Genomic DNA, 11,212 nt, shown 5'->3' on the forward strand with positions numbered 1-11,212 from the left:
GATGACTGTCAGGCCCGTACTCAGGGGGTGCCCCCCCATTTGGAAAAGTATACAAAAAGTCCCAAAATGTCAGAATTTTCAGGTTTTTTACGCTCTTTTGGACAAAAAAGGTCTGAATTTTGGGAAGAAGGTCCACTTTTCACAAAATCGCCCCGTGGAAAAAAAAAGTCCACTTTTTCAAAATCAGCACCCCCCAAATGATATCCTGTGTATGGCCTGATGGCTGTGTTGTATTTTCATATAAAAGATTAACAGATTAATGAAGCTATCTATTCAATAGCTGATTCTGAAACTGAAACATCTACGTCTTAGTTTTGTTGTTTGTTTATAAACATGGGGTGGTCTCTTTAGTGGAAAGGCTCATTTAAAGACAGACCATCACGAAATGCTAATTAAGTTTAGGGGTTACTAACCCTAACCCCCGTAACCCCTGACCCTAATTAGCATATCGAGATGGTCTGTCTTAAATAAGACATCTACCAGTGGAAAGGTGGTTACATGTGGGATATGTGCAGGTAAAAGGGGTCAATATTGCATCAAACTGTTTACAAAATTGTTCCGTAATTTCAGTTCAGCAAATTTTGTGCAAAAAAGTTCTAGTTTTGTACTGAAATTATGTAAATATTAATCAAATGATTTGCTTAATTTTACGTTATTCAAGGGCTTAGTTTTCACACCATTGCAAGCTGCACATTCCCACACATACCTGATTACCAAAGTAAAGATACCCTCCCATTCAGAAATCAGTATTGTTTTAATAAACCAGTTATTATCTGATTTTAAACATAAAATCACAATTATTTATATGTATTATTATAATGGCTTGCCTGAATGTGATAATCTGATATGACATAAAAATAAATTGATTACGAAAGCAAGAAGTGTTTGCAAATATCTTATTCATGTTTATAGAAATAAAGCCCCCCCCCAACTCAACACAAAAGTTGGCAACCATGAGAGTTACCAAATATCGCGGAAAAGGGGTAATCATTTTACCAGTAGCGAGGACCGCAAAATTGGCAAAATAGGGGGTATTTAATTTGGACCGTCCGCAAAATTTGACGTGAAATCAGCAAAATAAGGGTTATTTAATTTGCACTGTCCGTGAAATTTGGATAAAAGGGGTACTTGGGAAAATCCGCTAATTTTATGTCAACATTTAGTGTCATTGAAAATGGGTGTTTGAAATTCTAGTCATTGAAAACTACAAAAAAGGGGTTGTTTTGGGCCAAATTTTGTCCTCGATTTTGCATAAAAAGGGGATAAATTTGATGAAAAATCATTGCAAAGGGGGTCTTTGAAAGATTTGGTAACTCTCATGGTTGCCAACTCTTGTGTTGAGTTGGGGGCTGGGAATAAAGTGACTCAAAGCAAAGTATTCTAGCCCACGATATAGGAGTATGCCATCGCCTTTGTACCATGTATGCCACCTTTGATGTGTATTACTGGAGTTATAATGTTTTATTTGCCAACAGCAAATGCCCCCAGTCAGAACTCTTGCCCCACCTGTTGCCCCCCCAGTAAAAATCCAAAATTACAAAAATTTCACCTTTTTGCGGTAATTTTGCATGAAATTTGTTGATTTTGCCCCCCTCGAAATTCTCTTTGCCCCATCAATGTCCCTCCCCGGAAAAAAATTTCTGACGCCGCCACTGTTTGCCAATTCTCCCACAAGTTTTCCTTCATTTACCTCATTATTGTGGCTTGAATGATCAGAAAACCTCATTGACAGTTACTACTAATAATATTATGTAATGAAGAAGGAGGTGGCCTATATGCTTCACCCTGGCAGGGCGTAAGACAATGCGAAACATTTGTGTTTCGCATTGTCTTACGCCCTGCCAGGGTGAAGCATATAGGCCACCTCCTTCTTCATTATTTAATATATAATTGGCCGCTTGAGACACAATGAGAGAGTTATCATGGGGACTTAAGTTGAGATTGCCCGAGTACCGACTGTGAACTCAGGTTGTACAGTGGTAAAGCTCTGGACCGGTAATCCAGCGACCGGGGTTCAATCCCCGCTGAGTCCTGATTTTTTTCTCTCTCAATATTTTCATATGCCAGTTTGCTCGAGCCCCAATAATATTATGTAATATTTTTTGGCAAAGAACATGAAGAATAACAAAATTAAAATTTGATCAAAACCATAAATTATGGCTTTAACTGCTTACTCAGAGCCTCTGAGATACCATCTATTACCTGCTGTGTTTTTTTAACATTGAAATTTCAATCAAACTGTTGATCTGGTGGGAGAAAGTGGCTGACACTACAATGGTATGATTATAACAGAAAGGGGATTTCCCATTTCCACCAATATCGTCAATGAGAGTGACTGGCAGGAAAATGAAGCTCCACTCTATAGTGCTAAAGGAAATGACCCTCAACCAGAATAGATCTAATCGGTGATACCTAATCTAATTGACGTAGGAATCTCATTTTATGAGACAAATGTGGAAGTAATACAAGATAAAGGACAAAATGAGGACAGTTTTTTTAATGTATTTGTTTTCCTTTAGTATGCAGCTCTGACACTTGTCTGCAGCAATTGAGAGCCTGGGATTGAGAATTGCTTTTTTTGCATCTGGTATACAAGCAAGGGTCATCAGTGGTGTAGCCAAGGGGAGAGGATGGCAGCTGCTCCACCTGTGTGAAGTGGCCCCCGATGCTGGATAGCCTGATTTTAAAGATTTTTGCTGAACCATGAAATGGTATCAGCCTATAATAGTGTATGTTACTTACTTGCTTGCTTACTTACTTCCTTACCAACCATTTGGTCTGAAATGGACATATCTTTAAATGCCACGAAGGTATGCCAAAGAATCCATTTTTGCTGAACCATGAAATGGTATCAGCCTATATGAGTGAATGTTACTAAGTTACTAGCTTACTTGCTTACTAGCTTACTAACTGACTAACCATTTGGTCTGAAATGGACATATCTCTAAATGCCACGAAGGTATGACCCCATGAGTGGTGTCATATGAAAGAGGAAAACATAAAGAATATAATAAAAATATTTCCCAACGTCAGAGGTTATCCAAGGGGTCACGGGGTCAAAAAAGGTCATTTTAACCGAAAATGCTCCAATTGAGCTGAAATTTATATGCAATGATCTTTATGACATTCTAAACATGTTTCAAAATATTTTAAAATTCATTTAAGGTCAGTAAGGGGTCAATAAAGGGGTCAAAGGTCAAGTTTTCAAAATGGTCCAATTGAGCTGAAATTTAAATGCAATGATCCTTATGACATTCTAAACATGTTCAAAATATTTTAAAATTCATTTAAGGTCATTAAGGGGTCATAAAGGGGTCAAAGGTCAAGTTTTCAAAATGTTCCAATTGAGCTGAAATTTAAATGCAATGATCCTTATGACATTCTAAATATGTTTAAAATAATTTATATTCAATTAATGTCATTAAGGGGTCAAAGGTCAAGTTTCCAAAAATGCTCCAATTGAGCTGATATTTAAATGCAATGATCCTTATGACATTCTATTTACTAAACATATTTAAAATTCATTTAAGGTCATTAAGGGGTCATAAAGCGGTCATACATGTACCACAATATACTGCCAATGCCCCATGGTTCAGCTATGGTGCGGTAACCGCTCTAGTTTTACCTTTATTAACAATTTTCTTCTGAAAATTCCTGGCTACCTAACTGAGGGCACAGCTACATTGAGGCAGTTTCCTCATTGTTAGGCCCTATGTCACCTGATCGATAACGCAAAGTATCCTTTAAAAAACAATATCTCCTGAAATTCAGTGTTATCCTAGAATATCTACTGATATTTTTCCATATTTTAGAGAATGTTGTGAATTTGTGTGTTTTTTACAATATTCCTGTGTTTTCATAGGTTTTTTAGGATGTCGATGTTTCGTTATTTTACGTTATCGATCAGGTGACATAGGGCCTCGTCAATGACCAAAAATTGAAAATTGCCCAAATAGGGGGGTATGGTGGGTGGGGTTTTTTTGGGGGAAATAATATGTTCGAAATTGGCCATATTTTTACCCCCTGAATTTCAAAGCACTGAAAATTAAGGAAAGTGCCCATTTTTGCCTTCAACTTTTCACTTTAGTACACATTTTTGCGGAAAAAAATCTTTCTCGTTTTGATTTTTGCAAGCGGAAATACCCTATTATTTTTGGACTTGGAGATAATAAAAAAAAGCGATCAAATTCAAATCGAAGTGAGTTCCTCAACGCAGTGTGTGTGGTCGGTCAATATGTGTAGCACAATATAGCTTCCACCCTGCCAGGCAGGTAATTTTACATGGAAATTCACCCGGCATATCTTAAGCAAGAGGTCCTATGTCACCTGATCGATAACGCAAAGTATCCTTTAAAAATCAAGTTATTTTAGAATATGTGTTATCCTAGAATATCTACTGATATTTTCCGTTATTTTAGAGAATGTGAATTTTTGTGTTTTTTTGCAATATTCCTGTGTTTTCTTAGGTTTTTTTTATTTTTTAGGATGTTTCGTTATTTTGCGTTATCGATCAGGTGACATAGGACCTATTGTTTACTTGAGTAGCCTCTTAAATAATGCTGTATGTATATACATGTCATGCAGGAATAACACACCAAAAGGACTGACCTCATTATGAACGAGTGACACACATTAGCAACATGCGCTACTATTAAATAGCGATTTTCTTTGTTTGCCTTATCTGTCATCCAGTCAAAATCAAAAGGGGACATAGCTGACAGTGAAAACTAACATTTTGTAGAAAAGGAATACAGTTCTATTCTTATGGAAATGTTACAATATGGCTTTAAAGGAAGAGAAAGCCCGGGAGAAATCAATGAAAGAGAGGAAGAAAGGGAGATAAGAAACTGAAATTCCTTTTAGACGGCAAAATAAAACAAGATCTAAGAGTGGGTGGATCTTTTAAGTAGCGTTGGTCAGTTGGTTTGGCATGAGGTTTTTTTACTTTAAAATATCACCAAAATCTGCCGATCAAAAGCTGGCTGATGGCCGCAGATCACATGGGGATGGGTGATATATCTCTCACATTTGGATCTGGGACTGATGTAATCCCCCCACACTTTTTCATGTCATTAGAGCATATTCTCAATCATTAGTCAATCTCCTGCAGATAAAGATATTCCCTTTTTGTCTCACCTGAACTTTGTTCAGGATGGGACTTAGTAATCACTATTTCTGTCTGTCCGTGGGTGTGTGTGGGGGTGTGTGTGTGGATGTTTGTGTGTCCGTCCGGAGCTGTATCTGGGGAACCGTAAGACTTACGGCGACGCTACTTGGTGGGAGGAAGGGTATCCAAGTTTGCTCCGTAATCGTATGTTTCCGGGGAAAAATATGCAAATTAACATAGCTAATTTGCATAATTTATCTTGAAAATCAGCGCAAATTGATAGCTGAGTTTGTGGACAGACTATCTCAAGATCCGTCGGGCGCATGGTAATCTAAAACCTGGTGGCAGCTATGATACACATCTGCTGATCACCTGATTAGTTTTTCGGCGATAAGTATTCGCATTTAGTTGTTAATTTGCATAATTTATGCGGAACGATTCTACAAATATGGTTGGAAATCTGAAGAAATCCGCCTTGTGGAGCTGTATCTGGGGGATTCGTAAGATCCCTAAGCCCTATGATGATGAAACGTGGTAGGGGGTAGTATGACCAGAGGATCTCAACCCGATTTGATTTTCAGCGCAAAATATGGTAATTAAGTACCTAATTTGCATAATTTATGCATAATATGCAAAAACCTATTTTCTCGGAGACCAGGGGTCGCACGTTCTTCAAACTTGGTGGGTGGGTGCATCTTCACCTCAGACAGAACAAGTTTGTATTGGTTAATGCGTCAAGGTCACCCAAGGTCATCCAGGGGTCATCTGAGGTCAAATGACTAAAACTGTCGTATGGGCACGAAACTTGGTGGGTACGGTCAACATAATGTGGTAGGGGTAGTATGACCAGAGGATGCACACTAGTACCCCCCCTGTGGCCCCTCCCACACACTCAAAGTTGAGGGGGGGTCAAAAATTTAATGTCGTGTAGGCCAAGTTATTAGGCCAAAAAAAGACTTCGAAGTATGTCTCTCATGTACAAAAGTATAGGAAACTGAACATTTAAAACCACCTTTTTAGGGTGAAGGAAGCATTTTTTTTTTTAAATTTCTAAAACAGGTTTTTATGTCAAAAATGGTCTATCATACAATGTAGTCTTCATGCACACTAGTACCCCCCCCCCATATGGCCCCCTCCCACACACTCGAAGTTGAGGGGGGGTCCAAAATTTAATGAAATATTGTTTTTATATTGCGCATGATATATATCAATTTCGGTCATGTAGGCCAAGTTATTAGGCCAAAAAAAGACTTTGAAGAATGTCTCTCATGTACAAAAGTATAGGAAACTGAACATTTAAAACCACCTTTTTAGGGTGAAGGAAGCATTTTTTCAAAAAATGTCTAAAACGAGTTTTATGTCAAAAATGGTCTCTTTTGGGGTGCTACATCGAGTCAAATGTTCAGAAGATTATTTCAGGGTCATCCGAGGTCACCCAGGGTTCATCTAAGGTCAAATTACTAAAACTGTCGTATGGGCATGAAACTTGGTGGGTACAATCAACATTTAGAGTCAAATGTTCGAAGATTATTTCGGGTCATCTGAGGTCACCAGGGGTCATCTGAGGTCAAATTACTAAAACTGTCGTATGGGCATGAAACTTGGTGGGTACAATCAACATTTAGAGTCAAATGTTCGGAAGATTATTTTGGGGTCATCCGAGGTCACCATCAGCCAGGTAATTGTGCCCAGCCGAGACCCACCAAAATTTAGGGATCAAAGGTAAAATTCCAATATTGGTCCAATCAAGCTCAAATTGAACAGGCAAATCGCCATGGGTTGTTGCAGGTTCATTTACTTCTACCAAAAGTAATCGTAAAAGCAGGCGATCGCGAAAGCAGGCGAGACTCGTGGTTCGAGAACCGCCTTGTTTCATTTCACTATTAACTGAATTTGCAGATATTTCATGTTGTGTTTAAATGTGATTCCTGTTACAAAATCAAAACACTTTGAGGGAAAACATACATTTGTGCCGTTCTTGTGTATACCAGGATTTAAGTTGGAGTTGGTACATAACAGGTAGTCAGTTGTTTTCATGCAAGAAAACACCACTTCCTATGTTCTTCGAAGTTTATCAACTGTAAATAAAAATCACAAAATTGAACCTCACTTGGACTTTTTTTGTCTTCTATGACCAGGCAAGTTAATGTGCATCACCCATTTTAAGGGTAGACGAGGTTTTGTAGGTCGAAGCAACCCAAAAAAATAAATTTTCATTATCTAAATCAATATATTATTGAAATTAACACCTTGATGATTTGCAAAAGTTCAGTCTACAAATCCTATACTTTGAAAACTTGCTTAATTTATTGTTGTTAATAAGTTATGTCTGTTTTACAAAAGTGTTGTTGTTTCAGCCCTCTTTACAACATACCTCAAGAACCACAGGACCTATAAAATATATCTGTGATATTTGAATTCTTCTACATGTTTGCAATGAAATGAGCAATGCAGTTTTTGCCAAAGCTCACTACCATTCGCAAGATGCTGTGAACGACCAAATCGCAACAGTTTAAAATAGTTAATAACCTTAAGGTTTGAAAAACAAAATTTGAATAACTATAAATTGTGGTCATTTCTAGTGTTGGATTTTTAAGGATTCTAAAGGAAGTGCATAAAAATCAGTTTGATACTATACATCCTATATTGTTTTACTGAATATACATTGCAATAATTGGTCTCAATTGGCTCAGTTAAGTTCACAAACAGGAAAAGGCAAAGTCATGGTGGATCAATGCTCACAGCCTGATACACACCTGGGCATTTGGGCAAGACTTCCCTAAATAAATTTATTTACCACTCCTCCCACACAGCACATCTGTTTTACCTTAAAATAAAAAAATTATTAATTTCGGAATCACTATAGTACATTTTTCTAGAGGATTCAAAGTGCTGTAATATAACTATAAATAGAATATACATTATATTCTGCTGAAAAACCTTCTTAGCACTATTATGCTGGTACTTTATTTATGCACCTGGGTAGAGAGAGAGAGAGAGAGAGACAATTGAGGTTAAGCTGTTAAGGGCCTTGTCTTAGGGCACAACATGATAACACCACTGCTGGGGTTTGAACCAAATACCTATTAAATTGGTTCCATCCATCAGTGTTGTGACATTTGTAGTGTCTTGATGCCTACGTACATCGGGACATATATGAAGATGGAAACTGAAAATAACTACATCCAGGATAGTTGAAATGTAATGTGTGGGCTGAATATAAAAGGCACTCTCGGTGGTCCTCATAAAAGCCAACACAAATTTCAAGGAATAGCTAAAGGGAATGGATAGCAACGTTTGCGTAGTATTATTTTCATTTTTGGTGAAAAAATGTATATCTTCAATACGAAAGGTCAAAATTTTAAAATGATGGCCAGCTTTTCCTCCCAGCTACATACACTAAGTACATATCATTAGATTAATATAGTTTACTTCAAGAAATGATATATCCTTGTCCAACTACCAAATCTGCAAGAAAGTTTATGCACATAAAAAGTATAGTCCTGGGTTTCAGATGTTATGACATTTCAATTGTTTTGGAAGAGTTGGGCAATAAAGCCCCGGGAATAAAGCTGTGGATCACAACATGCTCTTCTTTAAGTAAACATTAACTCGAAGCCAGAAAGTGAAAACTATATCCAGGAGAGTTGAATATATTATGTGTCCGGAGCCTGACAATGAATTAAGTCTAACACTATGACTTGATAAGTTTCACTCAGGAAGTCCTTGGATGTGATACAGTATTGGGTAAACATTTGGTTTCCATATTCCATACACTAATAACAGAGTTTGATGATTGGATGGGAATGGGAAGGAAATAGGTACTACAGGTACAGCAGCTTTCTCTTCTCTGCTGTCACCACACCACCCTATGACATGCATACATTCTAGTTTAACCTATTTTCCCTAAAATGAACATTTATTGATCAATGTTTTATCGACAATCACCAACAAGAGGTTTAGTAAATACAGATACAAAGAAACAATACCTCACTACATTATTTACGAGTATCATCAGGGAATGTTGTGTTATGGGAAGGATGACTAGAATTACGTCACAATTTAAGATGATGTATCCTAGGTCTAGAGAATAGGCGCCGCAACATTAGCTGCCATTTTGCTGAGATTTTTTTGGCTAAAGAGACCGAAAGCAGACACCTTCCACAAAAACATTTCAATAGATTGGTCTTCCAATATTACATGTTTGTAAAGCCGACTGTATTTATAATATAGTTGCTCAAACACATTTATTTGTGAAGGGTACTATTTGCCCATCATCTCTTTCGTCAAAAATAAAAACTTATTTAGAGGCATATATACTGGCAGATGGAATTCTCTATTGAATATTGAATGTCCTCAATTAATTATGACCACTACAAAGTTTGTTGACTGTCCTTTTATAAAGTTTACATTGAAAATAAATACAACACTGGTGTTGTATGCAGCTCCCATCCTTAATATTGAAAGTGTAATCCTATCATTGTCTGTACAAAGTTTTGAACCAAAAGTATAACTTTCATCAATTTCTCAGAATGCTGTAAACAAACTGCTTTAAAGCCATAATTCATGATCTTATAAGGCCAAAAAAAAAATAATGGTTTGTCTCAAAGCTCACGAGCGGTTTGAAAACAAATGCGAAATGCGACTTTTTTTTTATTCCTGACTTTTTTCATGGTATTTGGAGAAAAAAATCTGATTTTCGCCGAATTTTTCTGGAAAAACTAAAAAAAATTTTTTTATTGAAATAAAAAAATTTCTGCATTTGTTTTTTTCCAAATCTCACAATTTTACAAATGCGCGCGCGAGCTTTGAGACAAACCTTTTTTTTGGCCTAATATGAAATTGGGTAATTTTTTTCAAACCTGATTTTTTTGCATATTTGTAATGTTTACACATGTCCCAACTTAGTCTCCTACACAGCCAGTTTGCGTCGGTCTGACACTCGTCGATCCTAATGTTCGTGATAGCCATATACAGTCTGGCTCGAGACTAGTCCCAACTTGCACCTAAATGGAAGCCGCCAAATTTGTTATCGTTGTAGGTTAACAGAGCAAAGTTTGACATAAAGTCATAATTTTATTATGGCTTTATGTCCTCCCATTTCAGCTTTAAACAGCAACCCTTCCAGGTAGTTATTACCGTAACCACTCGGGTATAAGCCCACCTTCGGCTATAAGCCCACCCCCTATTTTTCAAAACATTCTGGGAACAAGGGTGCACTCGGGTATAAGCCCAGTTGTAATTTTGGCTAAGTTCTTTAATCAAATCAATGCTTTTCTCTCACATTTAAGAACAAGTATAAAAAATATCAGTTGATAATTAACATTCCATACTTATAATTTTAAAAAATTGACATTGATGATAGAAAATATGGGTACATCAGGCATATACAAATGGGGATGATTGATCTTATTTTTAAATTCAAGTACTAGCCCCTCCCCGGTTATAAGCCCACCCCCATTTTTGAAGTGAAATCTGCCATCTAGGGGGGTGGGCTTATACCCGAGTGGTTACGGTACTAGTATTATTTCAACATTTTGAATGTAGAATAACAAAATTAAATTTGATGGAAATCATACATTATGGCTTTAAGCTTTACGAGAGTAATTCATGTTGAACACACAATACATCCATTCCATAGCATCTAAAATAATGCACGGTTAATGAAACTACCCTAGTCATATCACTTTCGATGGAGTCCTATCAATGCGCTATTCCATCTGAAATCAGCCACACCCCTCTGGAAGATTTAAGGTGGTACTACACCCCCTGATAAATTTCATGACTAATTTTGCATTTATCTCAAAAAATAACTACACACTGGTAACAAAAGTTATGTATATTATAGGGGCAAGGAATCCAATTACTTCACCAAAATTTCAGTGATTCAACACAAGTGGTTCATTATATATATTAAGAAAAGAGGTAGCGCATATTAAGAAATGAGGTACATTCTAGCGGTACCTCTGTTTTTATCATAAATAACGTACCACTTGTCTTGAGTCACTGAAATTCCAGTGTAGTAACTGGATTCCTTGCCCCTATAATATACATAACTTTTTTTACCTGGGTGTTATTATTTTTTGAGAAAAATGCAAAAATAGT

This window comes from Amphiura filiformis, chromosome 20, assembly GCF_039555335.1.
Source record: "Amphiura filiformis chromosome 20, Afil_fr2py, whole genome shotgun sequence".
Taxonomy (NCBI): Eukaryota; Metazoa; Echinodermata; class Ophiuroidea; order Amphilepidida; family Amphiuridae; genus Amphiura; species Amphiura filiformis.